At 45.7% G+C, this 23,810-nt stretch overlaps 1 protein-coding gene across 1 annotated transcript in view; it reads left to right on the top strand.

The window, feature by feature from the left end:
- Serpine2 (serpin family E member 2) overlaps positions 1-23,810 on the top strand; it is a 63,786-nt gene that overhangs the window by 415 nt on the left and 39,561 nt on the right. The gene's annotated exons all lie outside the window — the stretch shown is intronic.

The following is a 23,810-nucleotide window of genomic DNA, read 5'->3' as shown; positions in this document are numbered from 1 at the left end:
CGGCTCCCTGTCCCGGGCGACCGGCTCTTACTTGTAACCTTTGCCTGAGCAGTGCGGAGGTGGGCAGCGGTTTGGGGAAAGGCTTCAGTTCACACTGGCCTTTGCAACAGGCTTATCCCTAGGATACAGCAGCAGTTCATTGCTATTTATTTATTTTCATCATCTGTAGACCAGGGAATTGCGAGGCCGCCGAGTGACTCCAGGTAAGGTGAAAGTACTCAGAAATCCTAGGCGGAATTAGGTATTTAATTTGCCCCCACAATGAGCCGAGAGGGGAAGCTGCTCTTACATAAGACAGCACTCCACCTTCAGGTATTAGGGAAGGTACTGTTGAGGATTTTTAGTGTTTGAATGAACAAAACAGAATCTCCGCGTGTCTCTCTTGAGAAATCTCCAAACGCGGCTGGATCTTGCTTTGACTACTTTGCAGAGAACGTTCTTATATTTAGCACGAACATAAAAAGGTGTTTGAAGGTTTAACTTTCTCTTTCAAGCCAGGAGGCAGTTTACTTTTCTGAACTGTTCTAGATCAATTGATCTGATAATGTTGTACTTTGGAGATCTCATACCTGAATGGGACTACAGATAACTGGGAGAAATGTCAGCATCACCGATTTGTGCATCAGAAGCACACTTAAAAACTGAAGGCGCTTTCAACACTTTCTGAGGCTCTAAAACAATAATTATACCCTGTTGGCAACATTTAAGCAAAAATATTCTCAAGAGCTCTGCCACCGATGATGGCTCCATTAACCATGGAGTTTTAGCTGTTTTTCAGAGGAGTGTTTGGAAATTTTGTTCAGCTAAGGGTGACTCCTGAAGGTCATGAGCCCATGCCATCGTTCTTTTTCGTTGTCGTCGTCGTCGTCGTCGTCGTCGTCTTCTTCTTCTTCTTCTTCTTCTTCTTCTTCTTCTTCTTCTTCTTCTTCTTCTTCTTCTTCTTCTTCTTCTTCTTCTTCTTCTTCTTCTTCTTCTCTAAGGATGCTGATTTTCAGCTGCACACGGAGGTGACTTGACAGTGGTCAGAGATGGCTTGAGATGGAAAGGTTGGAGGGCTCCCGGTCCCCCTCCATGGCGCTGCCTTCTTCTAGCCAGCTCTTCTCCCACATGGTTCAGAACTTTGGCCGTTTTCCCCTCTTGTGGTTGTGATGCCGCAGGCTCTTGATTCTGTGGCCGTGTCAGGTCCAGCGGTTTACACACACTCAGATTACTCAGTCCTCTCAGCACGGTTCAAGACCTGCCCTCAACTGGGGGTGCTAGTTCTAATGTCAGAAGCGCCTGCTGGGTGTAGTGATACATACTCTCAAAATCCCAGCATCTGGGAGGCTAGAGCAGGAGGACTGCTGTGACCCTATCTACATAGTGAGCCCCAGATCAGCCAAGGCTATATAGACAGACAGACAGACAGACACACACACACACACCCCAACTCTAGGCTCCTCCCCCTCCCCCAGGCACTTCCACTGTAGGGTTTTTCTGGTGCCTTCCGTGCTTCAGGTTCTACAGGTGACCTAATGACCTACGTTCCTGAGAAAATAAAGGCCACCAGGCTTATTCCATGTGTCACCTCTGGGCCACCCTGTAAGCATTTCCATATTTACCCATTCATCTGCTCCATCTCCCCAGACCTGTGTATGCCTTAAATTATTTGGTGGGGGGGGGCACTTTTCACCTTTGCTAAATAGAGCAACTCCTGTCTTCCTGAGATCATCATTCTTACGGTGGGGAAAACAGACAGAAAAGCACATCTATGGTAAATACCCTGGTGTGTAAAAGGCCGGGAAAATAATCAAGTTGAACTGGGAATTTGTAGGAGATGAAAGCGAAGGCTCCCGGTGTCGGTGACGAATGTCCCCAGCTGTATCATGAATCCCAGCTGTCCCTCTGCTCGGGAATCTTACTCCTCTCCCTTACCGTCTGTTCATTCTCTCACCTGGAACCCGATTTCAGATGTAATTTTGCATTGCTCTAACCTCCCTTGACCTGGCATTTCTACCTTATCCCCAGTGATCACCAGATTGCTCCATGCTTCTTAAATTATTTCCTACTTCCCCAGTCTCCCTTGTCCTCAGCCCCTGCCAGTTTCCCCAGAACAGAAGAACCTACAATTTCCTGCATGCGCCGTCTCCTGGGTGCTCAGCTGGCCTCTGTTCCATTTGACTCCAGGCATTTTCTTCCGTGCCTTTCTATAGCTCTCTTCCCTCTGGTTTTCCTTCCCAGTGCTCCTCCTCTCCCTGGTTAGACTCTCTGTGGAGTCTTTGGCTGAACCAGTTTCCCCAGGTTCACGTATCACCAGTACCAAGTGAGTCCCAGGTTACCATCTGAGCTAAGAGCATTCTCCTACATTTCAACTGGTTACCAGCCTGGAGGTCTGAGTCTGACTTTCTGTGTTGGCTTTTTGTATGCAGGTATGCATATATGTGTTTGCATGCACGTGGAGGCTAGAGAACAACCCCAAGCAACATTCCTCAGACACTGTCCATCTGGTTGGTTTTGTTTTTGTTGAGATAAGGTTTCTCACTAGCTGGGAGCTCCATAAGCAGCCTAGATTGCTCAGTGAGCCCGAAGGGATCCTCTCATCCCCACCCCCCACCTGTCAGCCCTGCGTGCGATTACAAGCACACACTATCACGCTCTTGATTTTTTTTTTTTTTTTTAATTCTAATGTCGGTCTGGGGATTGAACTCACAAACCTGTGCTTGGGTGGAGAGCACTTTATCATCTAAGCCACTGGTTCTCAATCTTCCTGATGCTGCTACCCTTTAATATATATATAGTTCCTCACATTCAGGGGACCCCCAACCTAAAATTATTTGTGTTGCTACTTCATAACTGAAATTTTGCTATTGTTATAAATCATAATGAAAATATCTAATATGCAGGACATCTGATATGTGACCTCATACGTGGATTGTTCCAGCCCACCCCACCCCCCAAGAGGTCACAACCCACAGGTTTAAAACCACTGGTCTAAACTACCTCATCAGTTCCTGACTTTTTATGTCTGCCCCATACGTGCCTCGTTAGCCAAAATTTACGTAGTTCCTCAAGGTATATAGGTAGGAGCCTCCAGAAATGCCTAATTTCTGCATATCCTGTTCCCGGAAGTCACAGTCCAGTTGCTCCTCTATGCTGTGAGATCCCATAAGCCTCCAAATCTATTTGCTTGCCTCTGTTTTGCTTTGGTGTGTAGAAATGACAAGATGGCGGGCGGTGCATCACTTTCAGCCAACAGACCTATATCGGACTGGATGGAAATATACAGAAATGAGCTGATACTGAGACATCTGGAGCTACCTTGAGTATATTGCTTGTCATAAAAGGCAGAATGTGTGGAACATCATGAGGCGTCCATTCATTGTGGAACCCCTCGGCCGATGCTAAGCTTCTAGTATATGGCCATGACAGACAGCTGCATTCTGGTCCCCGTGGACCTGTGGCGTCCACACTTACATCAGCTCCGTGGCTTTGGAATTAATAACGGGGCTGAGACAGCTAGCTGTTGGCAACCTGGGAGTCTCAGGGGCTTGCTGTAGGTTTCCTGCATCAAGTTTTGCATCCCACCTGTCTTCCGTGTTGTTGCTGGTTCACTGCAGCCTCTGTCTGTCAGCCTGCAAAGACATAATCCAGTGTCTCCCTCTTGGTGTGGAGCTGGACTCTTGAATGGCACTGTTGTGTCAGGAGAGCCCTCAGGTGGGAAAGCGAGTGCCCAGTGCTCTTCATGCAGGGTTGTCCCTGAGCGTCTCGGAATGCTTCCACTGAGGCTCCCACAGAATTCTGATCTCACCTTCTCTGCCTCTACATGGTAGCCTCTGCTGTTTCCACATACGTCACTCCTTTGGGTTTGGTTAACTCACACCCCAGGCAGTACTGAGGAGACTGTAAGTGGGGTGACAAGATCCCAGAGATATGCAGTTCCCAAGGTCACAGAGACTCTTTGTCTCCCAGCCAGAGCCTGTGTCCATGGCGTTCAGGGAACTTTCCAGAATATTCTGGGAACTCTTAGGCTGGTGGCCATCTGGTTACTTGATCATGTCTGCGCTCTAGTCTACCCTCCCTGCCTCCCTGCCATGTCCTCCTCCAGGATTTTGCTTCTCCCACACTGGCTTTCAGGTCATCCACAGACCAGGACACTGCACCAAGTCTTCCTGCCCTGGGCTTGCTGTTCCTTTGCCTTCTATTCCCTTCTTCCTTTCTCACTGTCTGGATAATTTCACCTTCTCTAGTTACCTCCTGTTCCAAAAGCCACTCCTGGTATTCACTGTTTCTAGCCTTTGGTGGCACACACACACACACACACACACACACACACACACACACACACATGCACACACACAGCACACACACACACACACACACACACACACACACACACACACCCCACACAGCACACACACACACACACACCATGCACACACACATACACAGCATGCACACACACACACACCATGCACACACACAGCACACACACACACACACACCATGCACACACACAGCACATAGCACACACACACACACACACCATGCACACACACACACACCATGCCCACACACACAGCATGCACACACACACACACCATGCACACACACACACACACACACACACACACACACACACACACACAGCACACATACACACACAGCACACAGCACACACCACACACACACACACACCACACACACCATGCACACACACCCCCACACACACACATACACACACACATACACCCACTCACACACACACACACACACACACCACACACACACACAGCACATAGCACACACACACACATGGCACACATACATACACAGCATGCACACATACATACATAGCATGCACACACACACACACACATGGCACACACACATACACAGCATACAGCACACACACACAGTGCATACACAGCTCCATGGTGCCAGCTACTGCCTTGAAGTCAAATGCTTTACCTTCTCTTGTTGTAATTGTATCTGCAGCCTAACAGCATTCAATAGATATGTGGATAAAACCATCATCGTGTATTAAGAAGTCGGCTTCATATCCGGTGTGGAACAGTGGGTGTATTTCAAGCTTAAAGGGGAAGCCTTTAAGAGACCTCCACTTCTGGATGTGTGGCTATGGTCCTTCTCCTTTTAGCACAGGCTTTCATACTTTCCTGTGTGGTTATGTGTGGACACGTGCTTGTGTGTGTGATGGTCGGAGGACAACTTCAGATGTTTGTTTGGTGGTAGCCACCTTATTTTATGAGAGTCTTTCATTGGCCCGAAGCTTATCAATCAGGAAAGGCTGCCTGGCCAGAGAGCCCAGGGATCCTGTTGTCTCTACTTCCCTAAGTGGGACTACAGGTATCTTCCACCATGCCTGACAGTTTGGTTTTGTTTTGCTGTGTTTTTTGAGCATGTGCCCTGGTGGACTCAACTTGGGTCCTTGAGCTTTCTGAGCAAGCGTTCCTGTCTTCTTGTTTAAAGAGTCCTGAGCGACCATGTGTTTTGAGGGAGAGCATTAGGGAACACAGGCAGTACAAACGTGTTGCTCTGCGTGAATCCACTTAGGTCATCCTCCTGACCCTTCTCAGCCACTACTGTTTTCCTCAAGACCCACTGGCTGGGCTGCACTCTGCCTCCCATGGGTTGTCTAAGGAGGGAGGGTGCATCATGGTTTACTTCCCCTGGCCTCCCTGATGATGGCGTCTACCTTCTTGGTGACATTCTTTTTTTCTTTTTTTCTTTTGTGTTTTTGCTTATTTCATCATGACGTTGGCTCTCTTCAGGCAAATTTGGTGAAAAGGACCCTAGGCGGCAAAAGGTCTGCGTTGTGCTGCTGACACTCTAGCCAGGTAGAACTCAGTTTCCTTCTGTGGCTATTCACTGAAATAAATGACGTCCACAGCGTCTTATTAAATGCCTTATAGATTTTTTTAAAAATCTATAACTTCTCGGCGTTCCTTTCTAATCCAGCTTTCTCATAACTATCAAGTCTAGGTGACTGTTTTTGTTCTGCATTATTCTGTGCTTACAGAGCACGCCATTCCTGTCCATCTCTTCTTTTCTAATCCTTCGAGGACCTTTAGCATTAGAACTTAGAAATATAGCACCGTGGGCCAGAGGGAAGATTTAGTTGATGTTTCTACTCAGAGGCAGTTATGAAATTGTTAAATGAATTAGGGCCCCTGTGCTTGGATCTTTTTTGTGAGCCTGCTCGCCATATATAAATGTTCCCAGTCCTCTCTTCCAAACCATCTTTCTTCATGAATAGATTACATGCCTGGGGTGGAAATCAATGTTGGTTAAAAGAAAATGCCCTTGGGTAGTAAAGGGAGCCAAGCACAGTAAACTGCATCTTAAGGTTATTTCTTATCTGTAAGTTCCCAATTTGTCTTAAGGATGCTGAAAGCCCAGTACTATTTTATTATTCTTCAGAGAAACGCCATCTTCTACTGAATAGGCTGGATCTTTTACGGAGCCCACAAGTCTCCGTAAAAGTCTCTTTATTTCACTGTTTGATTTCTAGATCTGGATTTAAACCCCAGCTGGAGAAGTCAGCACCCTTACTCAACTCCCTTGTGCCAGGAAAGGCCATCAGCAAGTCGGAGCAGCCTTCTCCTTGGTAATCCTGTTGATGTGCTTGGACAAACATGTCCCCCATCTCATCTTTGAATCTCCCTCTCAAGGTCGGGCGGGCACCTGAGCTCATGATCTGATGAGGAACACCCAGACCTCTGCTCCTGCTTGACCTTAGACTTTATCTTTGCTTTAGAAGATAAATGGAGAAGGGGAATCCACTGTGCCGTTCTGTTCTTATCAGTTGATTCTGAGAAGGAAGAAAATGTGGACCAAGTTGTAACGTTAAAACACACATTCATACACACACTCATCACACACACACACACACACACACACACACACACACACACACACACACACAGAAAGCTGCAGGCTTCTCTTGCTGTGGTTTCGAACCTTGGTAGATACACTTGGTTCTTATACCTTTGCCTCTATGCTCACCCGCAGCACCAAATGGAGGATTTTGGTTAAGGAATTTCTCTTGAGAGCTTACCAAAAATAGCATCAGGTCCCTGCCACCCTTCCACCAACCCCACCTCTATGGAATTCTAACAAATGTAGCTATAGGAAAAATGCTGGGAATGGATATGGGTAGCAAGAGAGTTTATAGCAAGCACGAGACACACTTGCATTGAGTAAGGTGCAGCTGGGACTGTGGCTCTAAGGTCAAATGTCTGTCCATCCTGTGGTGCCCTAGTAAACACAGAACAGGAGACTTAACCACCTATAAGTGTTGTTACATCTTCCTCCAAGGAAGCCCTGTAATGGAGATATTTCCAAAGGCAAGTGGTTACATCTTCCTTCCAGGGGGGCCCTGTAGGAATAATGGAGATGTTTCCTGGTAAAAGGTATTGTTTGGTTTTTTGTTGTTGTTGTTGTTTGTTTGTTTGTTTCCTTCATATCCTGAATATAGGTCTACCTGAGAAATTCTTCCATTGAGGTTTTGGTCTCTCTTCAGATCATAGCTGCTAACACCCACATTACCTTTCCCTCACAGTGCAAACCTAACAAAAACAACTCCAGCAGAACTGTGTTTCGTAGGGGCTCTGCCTTTCCTGACCCTCGGATCTGACTCTGGAATTGAAACAAGAGACTCGGGGCCTAGAGGTTCACCCTTTGTCTCTGCACTTCTCTCTCTCTTCTTCACAGGACTACAACTAGCTCCAGGTTTATCTCCCCAGAGCCCCATTATGAAGAGGGAAGGAGCTTTCCTGCCAGTTCTAGTTGGGAGGAAAAAAAAATGGTAGGAGGAAATCTGATTGGCTCGGTTCTGGTCACTTGCCTTTCTCTGCACCAATGGCTGCAGTTATGAGAACAGGGCTCTTCGGAGGGGCTGAATGGGAGTCAGGTGTTCAGTGCTATGGGGTCAGGCTGGGGTAAGGTGTGCTAAGCAGGTAAGTGATCTTCAGTTGGCAACAGCTCTGTGGGCTCCTTGACCATGCTGCCTACCTCTGGTATAGGCGCTAATATCTCTTCCACTTATCCAGTTGTGAGAGGAGAATGGAAAAGCTCATGTGTCCACGGTCATATAGCCTATGTCTGTCCACGACAGAGGGAGAGTTGTAAGTCTAAGTCTGTGAACGTGAGCCGAAAGCCTGGATCCACAAAGACCTACATCGCTTCTCAGCAGTGTTTACGTCCTCTGGAAAAGAAAACCTTCCAAATTGCACCCTTCCTTTCAAGCCACTGCCTTTTCCATGGGACATGATCTCCCAGGCCCACGAGGGAGGAAGAGGCCAACACTTTTAAGTTGCTTGAAGCCGTGTGTCGGTGTCATTTAGCCTCCCAGATTCTTCCTTAGCCGCGTGCCCCACCCCCACCCCTTCCGAGACTGGAGTCTAAAATTAGTGCTGACCTTTGGGTGGAGAAGCCAGAATGTATTTACACACAGTCGTAAGGACCAATTTAGCCTGAGCTGGATACAAGTGCCACAGGACTGAAGAATGAGTGTAATGTGACTTTTAAAATTCAACTGTTTGGGGTAACTCTATACTTTATCCAGAACTTGTCATCACTTATACATAGCAATGATTACCCCCACCCCCACCCCTTTTCAGCTCCTCCTTTCAGTTACCCTATTTTTCTAGCTTTGGAGTCTGGTAGACTTTGGTTTGAATCTCGCCCCATTGGTTGCAAGCAGGAGAACATAGCTAGGTTTTCTAAGCTTTCCCAAGCCCTAGCTTTGCCTGTGGGTTGAGCATGAGGGTAACCAGCTCTTGAGTGCCATGAGGCTGGAGTGGAGAATGTATCTTAGGTAAGTGCTGGACATAACAGTAGGAGTCGAGTCTGACAGAACGTGCTTATAGTTTTGGATTATGTTTGCCACAGTGGTATAGGTGAGTGTTTGACTTCCCCAGGATTCCTATTCTGTGCGCCTCTGACCTGATGTGTTAGCAGCTCTATGTATTTGGCACCTTTCTCTCTGGTCTTCCATCCTGTGATACTCAGTAGACAACGCTCCCTCTGATCGGCCTCAAGTCAACAGAAGGATCTCCCTCTATTGCTTTCCACTTTATTGAGGCAAGGTCTGCCCCTGAACCTGATTGTGACTCATCTGGCTGGCCAGCTTGCCCCAGTCATTCTCTGTATGTGCATCCCCAGTGTGTGCTGTGGTTACACATAGACCACCCCTCCCAGGGCTTTGAAGAGGGTTCTGGGAATCTGAAATCTAGTCCTCATGCTTCTGTAACCAACAGCTGACCTAGAATCATCTCCCCAACTGAGAAATGACCATTTAAAAGATGTGTCAAATGGATTTGGAACACATGGTCATTTAATTATGTTTGGATTCCCTAAATATACAGGAGTTCTAAGAATGTTTGACTTGCAAGTATTCCCAGATCAGCTACTTTCTGCTGCGGTTGATAGAGTTGTCTTAGGGCTTTTCTGGCACTTGGCCATTTGAGACATTACAACACTCTGGGTATGCTGCCTGCATCTGAGTTGTTGCTCTGGTCATGGGTTGGAAGATGTCATGGAGGTTTGGCTAACTTAATTATAAAAAGAGTTTCCTTTTTAAAGACATGAATTTTCTTTCGGAAATTAATTTGCTAAGAGATTCAGATCACCTACTGTCAAATCTATGTTAGTTTCTTAATATGACATACTGGTTAAGATAAAACTTTAGAAGACCGGCCAAAGATGCTCAGATATTCATAATAAACCTATTCCTGAACAGCAAGGTGGTAAATTATGAATTATGTCCTGATTATACAAATGTGAATTAATTCAACATAGTTGAAGGGCTGAAAGCACAGTTGTTCCTACAGGTTTGTGTCACTTATTTGACTAAAATTTTTTTTGTGCAAGGTAAGTACACCTTTTGTTTGTATGCTGGTTAAATTATGATTTCATGACCGGCCTTCCTTCTAGTTATGTGTGTCTTCTCTGTCCTGTGAGAACCAACAAACCTATCATGGCCTTCCCAGTTCCTTTTTGCTGTGCCCAGTGTAGAGGAGCTCAAAAGAGGTTTCAAGCAGAAGAAGGAAGTGAAAAATTACAGATGATCAGTATGTCAAGTGCTGCTAGGCACGCTTTATACTTGACTTGATGAGCCTTAACGACACTTGACTGTAAGGGGGAGTGGGTCAAAGCTTATAGTGAGAAACCGTGAGTCCTAGATGGGCAGAGCAGCTTGTCCAGACGCTCATGGATCAGAGAGACTGGAACCACGTGTCCCTTGTGGAGGAAAATCTTTATTCTGAATCACTGTCTTCTGAAACAAGGCAAGACCACTCGGAGAAGTGGTCAGGACATGGCTGGGCAGGGAGTGACTTTGGAAGTCAGAGGAACTTGGGTTTAAATCCCAGCTCCACATGTAATTGCTGTGTGGCCCATGTTAAGTATTCACCTCTCTATGCTCTGTTTCCACAGGTAGAAAGTATACATGGTCAGGGTTTTTTCCTTTTTTGTGGGGAGGGATCGTGTCTGTCCCACCTCAAACTGAAAGAGCTAGAAAACGCAGGGACTTAACTCCATGTCATAGTCAGGGATGTGATGGAACTCTCCTCTCCCATTACTGTTACCTGTGACTCGCCGTTCAAGTCTGGGTCCAGTTTTGCAGTAGACTTCCCTGCCTGCTTCCTACCTTTGGCCTGCAGGCTCTTCTCATCCATTCCCTATAAATTTGTGGCCAACTTATGCCCCACCCACCTCACCAGTCTATATTTATTCCCATCATCCTGAAGAGGAATCTGTCAAAAGTACAAGAAATTCTACAGATTGCCTCTTAGTGTGCGTGCCCCTCCCATAGCATCCAGAGATTGAATGACAGCCCTCTCACTTAAATTCAATTTAAGGGCCAGGTTTTGAGCACCTGCTCTGTAATAGGTACTTAGAGGCACCTAGGCGAATGGATAGGACAGCCATTGGCTTTGGAGGTTCTCATCCACTTATGTTGAAAAATGTCGGTGTTGAGGTTAAGTGAGAGCAGGGGCGTCGCACAGTGGCAGAAGGGAAGCAGCCACAGAGTGCCCTAGAGGGTGCAGAAGCAACAGTGAAGGGGCTGGACAGATGGCTCAGTCAGTCAAGTGCTTGCTGCACAAGTGAAGGACCTGAGTTTAGATCCCCAGCGTCCATGTAAAATCTGCAATGTCACATCATCACGCATCATCACAGGATTTGGGAGGCAGATAGGCAGACCCCTGGGCTCACTGACTACCTGTTCTGGTGGCTATGGTTAAGGTTGAGGCTCAATAAGAGACTCCATAGCAAAGAATAAGACCGAAAGCAATCAAGGAGGGCATCTAACATTGACCTTTGGCCTCTACCCATGGACACATGGGCAAGCACAGCTGCATACACTTTCATGTATACCACAGGAAAGCACAGATGAATACATACAGATACGGATGTGTGTGCTCAGAAGACAGAGAGCGTTCCATGGAGTTGTTTTGCTTTTTATCATCATGAGCTGTGCTGATCAATATTCCCTCACCAGGGCAGACTTGATCCTCCAACCTTCATCTTGCCCTCAGTCCTTCCCTGGGTCATTCATAAGCTGGCAAAATTAATGGTGTTAATGAGGTGTTTGGCAGGTCAGACTGCATAGTAGTCTGTGATCTAAAGAAGGAGAGAAGCCACTGGTGTCCCTGGAGCCTCGGGCTGGGAAGGCCTTGACGTGTCTGTCAAGTGATCTGGTCTGGAGGAGACTGTGGTTGAGGGTGGCTCTGTAGATGAGGAACCCGGTCTGCCCCCTGAAAAATACAGGCAAGTGACAGGATTTCCTCTGTGGTGAGGACAGTGATAGCCAGTTCTTAGGCAGCTAACTAGCTGGGAAGTTTCATGGTGTTCACGAGACACTCTTTGTGCACAGAAGTGCCGTAAATGTCACCAGGGTGTCTGGAAGGTAAGTCCGTGAACAGGTCAAGGGTGAGAGCACAGCTGATGAGCGTGGGTGTCTAGATGCCCTGTAGGAAACACTGTCTCTGTTTCTTTTACTTGTAGGCTTGCAAAATTCCGTGTGCCGTAAGCTTTGTAGAGTGGTTTTGTATCGATTTGTTTCTGCCAAGAACTGTTTGGCTCTTTGTGGCTGACTACAGGTAGACAACTCCTTTACTGAGGAGAAATTAGTTTGCACACAAAGAAGATAAACGTTTTAGTGGACGGCCTTGGAAAGCGTGAACCGTTGTTCCTGGGAGGCTGGTACTTTTATTCAGTATGCATGGTTCCAAGAACAGACACCTGTGGAACTGTGTGCACACACGTCTCCCGGCAAGGCGTACAGGCAGCAGATTGTGCCTCCATAAGTCATCCACAGGCGACACAGTGGAAACTTCCTCTGTAAGTTGAAGCTTGAAGCTTAGAGACTACCTGGGTATGATGTGAAGGACTTCCCCAAGATTGTCCTGCAGGGGAACGGGGGCTGCTGTCGAATGTAGTCCATCTCTGTGTTGTGTTCAACAGCATTCAGTATTCACGGAGGGAGATCGCTGGGTGAAACTCACGAGCAACTGGTTTTGAATTGATGAGAGACACACATTAGCCTGGGATCCTGCCAGTCATCTCGTACTTGAGTTGTTGAAAGTTGCACAATGAAAAGGGGCGTATTTTCTTCTTAAAGGAGGCAGAGACATGCTAAAGCCATAGGACCACAATTGGCAGCTAATTGAATGTTGTGAGTTATGGTCACAGTCACTGCTGTGACAGATAATGCCTAAATATGTAGCATGGATCATTCTCCACATGCCTGAAGCCCAGGGTGGGTATGGCTATGGGAACTCAGCCTTCTACTTCATGGCTCTACTTTCCTTAACCAGTGCTCATCGGTCATTATGCTGGTCAGTTCTGAGATGGTGACAGTAGACAGATCCTAGAGTACTGCATGATGGACCAGGCCCAGGAACAGCTTATATCATCTCTCCTATTTTTTGCTAAGTATTCAGTCTTGAGTTTTCTTGGACTTTCATCAGAGGCCAAGAAACGTCATCCAGCTTTGGGTCTGCAATGGTGGGGAAATGGATTACCTGGTATCCTAGTTGGGGTTACTATTGCTATGATAAAATGCCAAAGCGACTTAGAGGGACAGGGTTTATTTCAGCTCACACTTCCAGGTAACAGGACATCACTGAGGGACATCAGGGCAGAAGTCTGGAGGTAGGAACTGGTGTAGAGCCCATGGAAGAGTGTTGCTTGCTGGCTTGCTCTTCATGGCTTGCTCAGCCTGTTTTCTTATAGAACCCAGGACCACCACCAGCCCAAAGGTTGTCCCAGCAACAGTGGGCTGCACCCTCCCTATCAACCACTTACTTAAATGTTCTACAGCCTTGCTTACAGGCCAGGTCTATGGAGGCATTTCTCAACTGGGATCCCCTCCTCTCTGATGACTCTACCCTCTGTCGAATTGACAAATTATCCGTCACAGCTGCCCCCCTGCCTACTCTGTCAGAAGTAAAGACTACTAAAGGTCACTTTTTAGCAGCAACACAGTCAGTCATTGGCCCTAGGGGTCATGGATATTTTTGCCTCTGGGGAAAATTGTACGGTTGTTCCCTCAGAGGCCTCTTACACACCCAAGTCAACATGTCAGGGCCAGTGCCTATGACGTGTCTTTGGTAAGGAGATGAAGTGCCTGGGAACATAGTTGGGAAGAACAGAAACAATGGCAGGTATTGGAAGCCGAGGAGGGGACAAAATAAATTGCTTCATGGAAGATGGGGGTGGAGGGAACGTGCTATTTCCAGCTCAGAATACATGTGACTTCATGTCTTAGTCATAAAGTTTGTTTAGTCTAGTGGGCCCAAATTTGTGAAGGCAGCAAGGATCTTTTCACTGGGAAAAGAGGAAACTGAGTTAGGTTATCTGAGAGATATATGATGGCCATCCACACTTGGGAATTAGAAATCCACTAATGGAAGAGTACATCTTCTGGAAGGAAGACCCCCTTTTTTAAAACAGTGTGGAGAAGGGTGTTTATGTACTGGAAAATCAACTCCATGCCTGGGATATCCAGGAAGAAAATCGGAGACAAGCTTAGGAGCGGCATTCTCACCAACCATGAGCACTGTTTCCATCTGAGGACACAGAAAGAACCAGAGGGATTAGATAGGTGGGGGCGGGTTTCCATCTCTGAATAAAGCACTCGAAATGCCAGCCTTGAGGAAAACATACCCTACATATGCCCGTACATCTGTCTGGCTGTGTGACCTGATCAGGATATATATCATCCCCATATCTCACATGTGACATGACATGTCTACAAGGCTGTGTTTCCAGTAGGGACTTTATAAGTTAAGTCTCTAGTGAAACCACTTGCCTTCTTCATTGTTGAGGAACATCATTTCTCTTTATCCAGGCACTTTGACAAGAATCTCAGCCAGTCCACCCACCCTACCCATTCCCTGGTGTACTGTCTCTATTCCAGGTTAGGTAAAGGGAGAAAGTAAGCTTTAAGATCTTAGGGTTGGTGTGTGTGTGTGTGTGTGTGTGTGTGTGTGTGTGTGTGTGTGTGTGTGTGTGTGTGTGTAAATTAGAAATCCTTGCTCTTCTGTAGATCTGGTAGAAAGAAGCAGCCAATCCTACAAGGAAAAGCTCTCAGATTTACGTCACCCTCCCTCCATAGCAGTTCTCTGAGGTATAGAGTGGAGGAAGCAGATTAGCACTCGCTACAGAGCAGGGAAACCAAGTCACAGAGCAGGTACGTGATCCATGAAAGGAGGCACAGATGAGGCAGCTGCCCTGTTTCCACACTTGGGTTGTGAACTTAGGCTTCTTGTAGGAAATAACAAAATGTCCTTCTTGTCCCTGCCTCCTATATGTCTTCAGTGTGAGCATCTACTGTAACAAGGGAAGTAGAGGCAAGCCAAGGGAAGAAGCTGAGTGTGTGACCATGCTTCCTATCACTCTAGGTGGTTTCTAAGCTTTGAAGAATTATTCAGTTTCATAGTGGGGATGATAGATAGGTAGATAGATAGATAGATAGATAGATAGATAGATAGATAGATAGATAGATAGGTAGATAGGTAGATAGGTAGATAGGTAGATATAGATATATGTGTGTATACACACACATATAAATATATATGTAATACATATATATATCACATACACACATACATGTATATTCTGTTTAGATTTGTTCTTACTTTTCATTGAATGTTGTCTTAGTTACTTTTCTATCACTGTAATAGAACACCAAGACCAAGGAGACTTAGAGAAAAAAGCGTTTACTTAGGAGCTTACAGTTTCAGAGGGTTAGGAGTCCATGATGGGGGATCAAAGGCATGCCAGTAGGAAGAGCTGAGCGTTTACATCTTACAAGGAGCAGGTAGAGAGGTAAAGACTAGGTAAATGTGAACTGCTAGTCTTTTAAAACCTCAAGGCTTGCCCCGATTGACACATCTCCTTCAGCAAGGCCACACTGCTTAATCCTTCCCAAACAGTTCCACCAACTGGGGACCGAGCATTCAAATATACAAACCTGTGGAGTGCATTCTAAGCATGCCCTCTCCCTGCTTCTTATCCTTCCTTTCCTTACCTCTATCCCAATTGATTTGTCCACGCATTCTTTGTAATGAAAGACTTAAAAGTAAGAGGCTAAGACCTTCCCTTGCCTTTTTATAGTATGCGGGCAAGCCCAGTGCCTTCCACACCCAGGATAAACTCTACCACTGAGCTGTATCCTCAGACTTACAGGAACCACTCCCCTTTGCTCACCTTCTTTCTTTATTTGGAAGTATTTTTAGATCCTTGCCTTTGTATACATATATATTTATTTATGTGTTTAATTTGGTTTGGAAGGTGGCTCAGATAATTTGCTCCCACCTACTTCTATGTCAGTGATATTTTCTCCAGCTGCTTTGCTTCCTGTAATTCACTAGAAAATTCTGCTTAGGGAGTTTGGCTGTCCCAAGCCTGGGTAGATGGACAGGAGACTTGGTAATGAGAACCACACTGAAGAGAAGGAGACTCTAAACATCACAGTTGTTGCCATCGCTTACCCGAGAGCAGCCATGGCAGTTCTAATAACAAATGGGAAACACTGGCTCCAGGTTTCCTGGTGGAATCCATTTTGTAAGTGTGATGTCATCAGTGAATTTAGAGAATTTCATTTCATCAGTGAATTTCTTTAATACCTGCATTTTAGTTCCTCATCTATTCTGGAATATTAGTGTCTTAGGAGTCTAATTTAGCTACTCGGATCTTTTCTTTCCCCTTTTCTCTCAGCTTCTGTATCACAGGCCCAGCTTTTGCTTGTGTTCCTCGGGTTTGCCCTGGGGAAATGATAATAAGTACGGTCTGGTGCCAGAGGGTAGAAAGAAGCATGCAGTAAATGATGAACTGGTGTCACAGTTTCCTTGCATCTGAGGAAAAAAGAGGCTGCTTAGAGGCATTTCCCATTGGGATCCACGGCATGAAGAATGGAATAAAGACTCAGTTTGTCAGGACAATCAGTGTTATCCAGAGTTAATAGGATTAATGATTACCAGTTTTACAGGCAGATGACTAATAAACATGGTCCTTTGACTGAATAGCATACTCCATGTTGGGATGGTTCAGAGGCAGGGGCAAGAGGATCTCCATAAATTTAAGGTCAGCCTGGCCTATTACCAAACTGCAGATAAACCAGGACTGCATAACAAGACTTACCTAAAACATTTAAAACCAAACCAAAGCAAAACAACAACCAACATTCAAGAGAACCTACTTGCTATATGAGGAATGATTGGTAAGGTTGCGCAAGTTACCAGGTGCGGTAGCGTGTGTCTTTGTCTCAGCCCTGGGGAGGCAGAGGCAGGTGGATCTGTGAGGCCATCTAGATTTACATAGTAAATGTCAGGACAGTCATGGGTACATTAAAAAATAAAGTAAAATGAGATTGTGCAAGTTAGTGGCTCAATTCACAGAACTAAAAACCCAGTAGACTATTTGCATGTCAGTAGACACTTAGTTAGCATATCAAAAGTTACACACAACTATATCCCTTCCATTCTTATGCACAACTGTAGATGCCACAAGGACCTGGCCCCTGGGGACAGGTTATTGAAATTTCTAGGTTGTGAGTTCTTTCAACTGGTTTTTCATTTCTTATTTTGTAGACCAAAGGTAAAGAGTCAAAGTGTGACTAGAACGTCGACGCCCTCGGTAGATACGTAATTAGTGCCTCTTGTGTTTACCGACTTTCAATTCTAATGTTTTTTATTCTATGCTGGTGATTCTTACTTGCCAGTGCCATCAATGCTGGTCGCTCATGTCTGTTAAGGGGAAGCAATGGCTTCCCCTCCTGCTCCCATGGTCTCTTATTTAATATATGGTGAGACATTAATAATCAAACAGTGTGGCCATTTATAAAGGCAAGTAGCTGGCCCCCTTGTTGGTCTGGCGTTCTTCTTGCTGCTTGTCACTTTCTGTCTATCTTGTTTCTTTTTCCTTTAAGGGCTTCTGTCAGTCATCATTGTTGTGAAGGTCCTCCTTTCTTTGTTTACTCCGGAAGTACACTGGCTACTTTGTAACTCACAAAGCTCTCAGAAGTGGAAGGGGCTTGCATGAGATCTCATACTTTTCCCCCAAATAACATTTTAAGTCTCCTGCCTTCCTCCCCACACATGATCTGGAGTGTCCTGGGGGCTTTTGTGTTTGAATCGTAAAGCTCTGGACACCCTTGAGAACTCAGTTTTGCCTCCTTTTACACTTGGCGCCTTACCTCTGTCAGGTTATCCTGTTGCTACTTTTTGCTTTCTTCTCTGGGTCTCACAGGTTTGAACCAGTCCAGTCTTTCAAGACACAGAGCCCCTTTTAAGCCATTGTGTTTAGAAGTCACTTGGAGCCTTCGAAACCTCCAGTCATTAATTCACAGTGCTAAAATTTTAGGAGTGGCTGAGACTTCGGGCAAGCTATATTGAATTAAATGTGTGGTGCGCTTTAAGACAGCATTTGATTGTACATTTAAAATAGGGAATGCAAATTGAAATTCCTCCTGGGTGCCTTAAATCATGCATTATATGTGCAGTATTTTCAATTAGCTACAGGGGAAGAAAAAAATCCTTTGGTACGGCTCTATTTTTACAGCTGGGAATTTCTCAGAGAACAACCGACTATTTTATATATGTGAGATTTATTTAAATGACTCATGGGGCATTTGCAATTTAACCAATAATTGAAAATATTGTTGCAGGGTGGCAGGTAAAACTAGGAAGTCATTTTGCATTCCAGAAGAGGTGGTTGCGAGCTCAATAGCGCCTTAGTTAGAGTGGGCTGGATGCGGAGTTCAGCAGAGACTCGGCTCTTCACGTCTCATACCTAGGTTTAACCCCACCAGAGAAAGGAGACCGATTAGCTGTGACACGGTACTTTCAACAAGAACTCCCGACTCTAAGACGTTATTCATTTTCTCCCTCTTTTCTTCATTACTTTATTCACTTTACATCCCAATATCAGCTTCGGCAGTCCTCCCAGTCAGCTCCTCCCTTTCTCCTGTGAGAAGTGGGAGCCCCCTCCCGCAGGGATGACCACACCCCAGCGCATCAAGTCACTGCAGAACGAGGCCCATCCTCTCCCACTGAGGGCAGCACAGGCAGCCCAGTGAGGGGAACAGGGTCCACAGGCAGGCACCAGGTTCAGGGACAGCCCTTGATCCAGTTGTTGATGGACAGGATGAAGACCAAGCTTTTTTTATTTTTTATTTTCAATGTGCCAAACAGAAATTAAAAGTCAGATGGGATAGGAGGAGACACAAGTCATTCTCTGAGTCCTGGCCCACACCTTCCTATTCACATCATCCCTGTGCAGACCCGGTCTCAGTTCAGACAACTGATGCAGGAAGAAGTCAAGGCTGCCCGTGTGGACTAACCCACCCTTCCGTGGTTGTTCATATGATGGCTGAGAGGTTATAACTCATGCTCCTACTGAAATAAATGATGTTGTGAATAAACGAAGTTGTACTAAAACCCATCATTATTCTGATTCAAACAATGCATATAGGTTAATTGGGCATTTTGTGCCCAGAATGGGAATGGTATGTATTTATTTCTAACCTTTATAATAATGGTTGTTAACCGGGGCCAATCTTCCTTTCCTCTTCCAAGGATGTCTGTCAGTGTCTCTACGCGTGCAGTTATCACAACTCAGAGGGGATGCAGCAAGCATCTCTTCAGGAGAGCCTAGAAATGTATAATCTATAGCCCCTTACAACCAAGCATCATCCAGCCCAGCATCTGAAGAGTGCCAAGCACTTTTCAATATGTTAGACTGTATGAAATGGTCCATGGTGCACCATTGAATTAAGTTGGACTTTAGAGGCCTGGGTGCCTCTTTAATGCCTTGTTTGTATATTGAACACGTGGGTATCCATGTGCCAGTCTGGATGCCAGGGTAAAGTGACAGACAGAGCAGATGAAGGAATCAAGAGGAAACAAGAAGGTAAATGTCTCATTTGGGAAGAACTTTAACATGGAAACCGGATGCTGAAAAGAGACTGGTGGGTTCCATATATATCTGGAGAAAGAAAGCCTGATCCTGGCCAAGTCCTGCCTTATAGGCTACAAGGCAAACTCCAGTTGCTAACAAGAGCATTGGATAGCCCTTGGAGAGTCTGATGCAGATCCGGGCAAAACGTCATGGCCTGCTTTTCTTCTCTGTAGTCCAAGAGCAATGTGAGTGGTGACTTGGATACAGGAAATCGGTATTCTCTTCCAGAGAAGTTGATGGCTTACACTGGGAACAAGGAGATGGGGAAGATATTTGAGATGTATTACAGAGGGAGAATGAATGTATTGCTGATTCTAACAGGACAAGGGAAAAAATAGCTCCCAGACTTTTGGCTTGAATTCTTGGGTGGAGACTTAGGTAGTGGGTGATGCTACTTAGTAAGGCCTGGCAAATAGCAAGTTTAGTGGATAGGACCAGTCCAGGGCTTCCTTGGATTTCCATGAAAATTGTTAAGGGGATATTATATGCAGGAACACTGTGTTTTGGTGGTCTGCTTACAGACACTTAAGCCTCTCCCAGATTGCCTGTTGTTCTGGGGTCACCATAGTGGGCTGTTTAGAGTGGTCCTACATTATTGGTAAGCACTCTCTGAGTAGTTGTCAAGCACTTCCTGTTTCATGTCATCCTGCCCATGTAAACAAACAAAACAGTTCTGAGAGTCAGCTTAAAACCCAGACAGCCTCCATTAAATCTCGAGACCACTGAGACAGGGTCTGTCTGGCCCTACTACACTGAAACCTTCAAAAATTGCTTGAGTTTAATCACACACTATTTCAGTTTCGGGCTGGTAGGAAAACACTTCGTATTCATGTGCTTGGCAGCTGTGTTAAAAAACACAAGGAAAATTGCCAGAGCCCGACTCCCATTTCCCAAGCTGACCAGGTGCTCTGCAGTCATTTCCAACCCTGTGGTGGGGACTGTCAGTGGAACAGCACAACGTACTACTGTCCTGAGGACAGAGGCCCTTATGTTATGTTCCTAGATTCAAAGTGCCCAGATTCAGAGATCTTGTGATGTCATACCCTAGACCTTAGAATCCCTCTTGTATTGAAGAAATATAGGAAATGTATCAGCAGTGGAAAAGAGAGACCATGGTGAATAAATAAGGTGACTTCTTGTTTCCAGGAATCAGGGGTCAAGTCTTTTGTAGTTGAGGTTAAGGTTAAGGTGGTCTGTAGACCTTCAGAGAATGAGATCATCGCCTCTGGCTATGGTGGTCATGGTGGTAAACAGAAGCCAGCATTGATATGGACCTTAAGAACTCTCCCCAAGCTCTCCAGCAGATAGCTCAGTGGTTAAGTGTATAGACTGTTCTCCCTAGAGGACCTGGGTTCAATTCCCAGCACACACAGAGTGGCTCCCAACCATCTGTGACTCCAGTTTCAGGGGATCCAGTGCCACCTTTTGGCCTCTGTGGGTACCAGACACCCAGGTGGAACATAAATATGCATGTAGGCAAAACACCCATACATGTAAAATAAAATAAATCCTAAGTCTTTACATGAAGAGCTAGCCTGTGAGTGAACCCAAGACACATCATGTTTTCTAACTATGACACTACCTCATGTACCTTTATAGGTCTGTACAAAGACAGTACTTTGCCTAACAATGTAGCATCGGTACAACCAGCAAATTGGCATGGATACATGCAGTCTACCAGTCATTCATATTGTACAAGCTTTCTTGTGTGGTTTTTTTTTTTTTTTTTGGTTCTTTTTTTCGGAGCTGGGGACCGAACCCAGGGCCTTGCGCTTCCTAGGTAAGCGCTCTACCACTGAGCTAAATCCCCAGCCCCTTCTTGTGTTTTTTTAACAGATGTGTGTATGTGTGTGTGTGTGTGTGTGTGCTTATGTGTGCATGTGTGTGTATCTATGTGTATGTACATGTGTGTATATGTATGTATGTGTGCATTTATATGTGTGTGTGCATGCAAGTATGTGTGTATATGTGTATGTTCATGTATGTATGTGCATGACGTATATGTGTGCATTTGTGTATACATGTATGTGTATGTGTGCATGTATGTACGTCTGTTTATCTATGTGTATGTGTGTGCATGTGCATGTCTATGTGTGTATATATGTGTATGTCCATATGTGTATGTGCATGTATATGTGTGAATGTATGTGTGCATTTGTGTGTGTATGTATGTGTGTATGTACATGTATGTGTGTATGTATGTGTGCATTTGTGTGTATGTATGTATGTATGCATGTATATATGTGTATGTATGTGTATATGCATGTGTGTGTATGTACATGTATATATGTGTGTGCATTTGTGTGTGTGTGTGTGTTTTAACCAGAGGTCAGTTGCAGGTATCATTTCTCAAGAGCTACTCACCTTGTATTTTGAAACAGGCTTTTTACTGGTTTGAGGTTCACTATTTGGGCTAGGCTGACTAGTGGCCCAGTGAGCCCCAGAAATCTGAATCTTTGCCTCCCTAACACGGTGTGACTACAAGCCCACACCATACCAGCTTTTTGCATGGATGCTAGGGATCACACTTGTTATCATGTTTTGAGCACCAAATACTTTTCACCAACTGAGCTCTCTGCCTAGCCTCTTTACAGGATCTTTTTTGAAGAGCCAAAGGTTTGGGGGAAGGGACTGTTTGTTTTGTTTTAATTAATTTTTCAGGTTGTCAGTGTGGTGGTTTGAATATGCTTGGCCCAGGGAGTGGCACTATTAGGAGGTGTGGCCTTGTTGGAGTAGGTGTCACTTTTTTGGGGCAGTGCATCACTGTTGGTGTGGGCTTTGAGACCCTCCTCCTAGCTACATGTGAGACAGTCTGTTCCTGGCTTCCTTGCAATGAAGATGCAGAACCCTTGGTTGGCTCCTCCAGCACCATATCTGCCTGCTCACTGCCATGCTTCCCACCATAATGATAGAATGCACTGCATCTCTGAAAGTGTAAGCCAGCCCCAGTGAAATGTTGTCCTTTATAAGAGTTGCCTTGGTCACGGTATCTCTTCACAGCAATGGAAACCCTAAGACAATCAGTTTTCCCTTTTATTGATATGGATACTTTTAGTATGAAAGCTGAGAAAGATTGGGAATTGGGGTCCTGCTGCTTACAATGTACAGTGACTGATGACTGAGAAAGGGGGGTACGGGAAGGTAGACACGAGCATGGGGGATTCTTTCAGCTGCTCTCTGGTTTGGACTCCGGTGTGTTGCTCATCAACTGCCTGCAGAGCAGGGTTTCCACTCGAGCATTGGTCACATGTGCCTTGCAAAGCCTGGGGGATTAGGATGGCCTGAAAAGAGAAAGAAAGTGCCTGAAGTATCAAAGGTGTTTTACCCTCTTGACCAACGTCTTAATGAACAGCTTTCTCACCTCTCCCACTGCCCCTGGGCTAGTTATAAACAGCTCATTCTCCAGTCCGCACTGAGCAGGGCAGGGCTTTCTGCAGACAGCTTCTGGGTCCCTCTCTGGGTGGGCGTGCCTTGGCTTTCTTTGCTGTACAGCCTACTTGCTTTCAGTGCAAGAGGTGCCAGGGCTAGGTAAACATGAATTTAAGTATCGCCTCAGTAGCATGATGGTTTGGTTAAAGTCTCATTCTTCTCTAAAAGCAGGCCATACCAACCCCAGTTCTGTTGACAGATTAGATTATGCACTTCCTGATTGTTGGAGGGCTTTTTGTGGCTACCAGTGGTCCCTCCCTTCTCCTGGGGAATGCCACAGCGCTTCCCTACCTACCTTTATACGTTTCTGAGAAACGCAATTGTCTTTAGTGATGACGTCCAAGGGTCCAGACCACTTGGGTTGAGAACCTTGAGGGGAGATGCTAATTATATCATTCGATCATCGATTTGGTATGCGCATTGAAATAGCAACTGCACCTCATGGGTGCCGTCATCACGTGCTGACAGAGTGCTCACACCATGGCCTGGTTCTCCTCTGGTAGCCCAGCACTGAGCCCAGCACACTACCTTAGTATTTGAGGAGTAGAGGAGTGGATGGCTGTGCTTAAAATCAGAAAGTTCTTAATACTACCCGGACTTTAGGGGAGCCAAGAGGCTTTAGCTGTGAAATTGAGCCCCAGCGGTCTGGATTCCTCTCTGCATGGTTCAATGTGGATTTCCTTGCTCACCATCCCCACCGCCTGAAATAGGAGTGGGAGGACCTTCGGGTTCCTGCCTGATTAAAGCCCACATCCTCTGGTAGTGTTCTCAAAGCTGGGCCTCAGGGCCTGGACAAATTATCTCTGTGCTTTTCAGGGCTCAGATGTCACCTACCCACTCACTGGTGTCACCTACCCACTTATCGGGTCTCTCCTTCTACCAAAGAAGGCATCCCTCCCGTGATGATGGACACACAT

This window comes from Rattus rattus, chromosome 4 (genome assembly GCF_011064425.1).
Source record: "Rattus rattus isolate New Zealand chromosome 4, Rrattus_CSIRO_v1, whole genome shotgun sequence".
Classification (NCBI taxonomy): Eukaryota; Metazoa; Chordata; class Mammalia; order Rodentia; family Muridae; genus Rattus; species Rattus rattus.
Note: the sequence above shows the minus strand (reverse complement) of the source record. Positions and strands in the feature narration are given on the sequence as shown.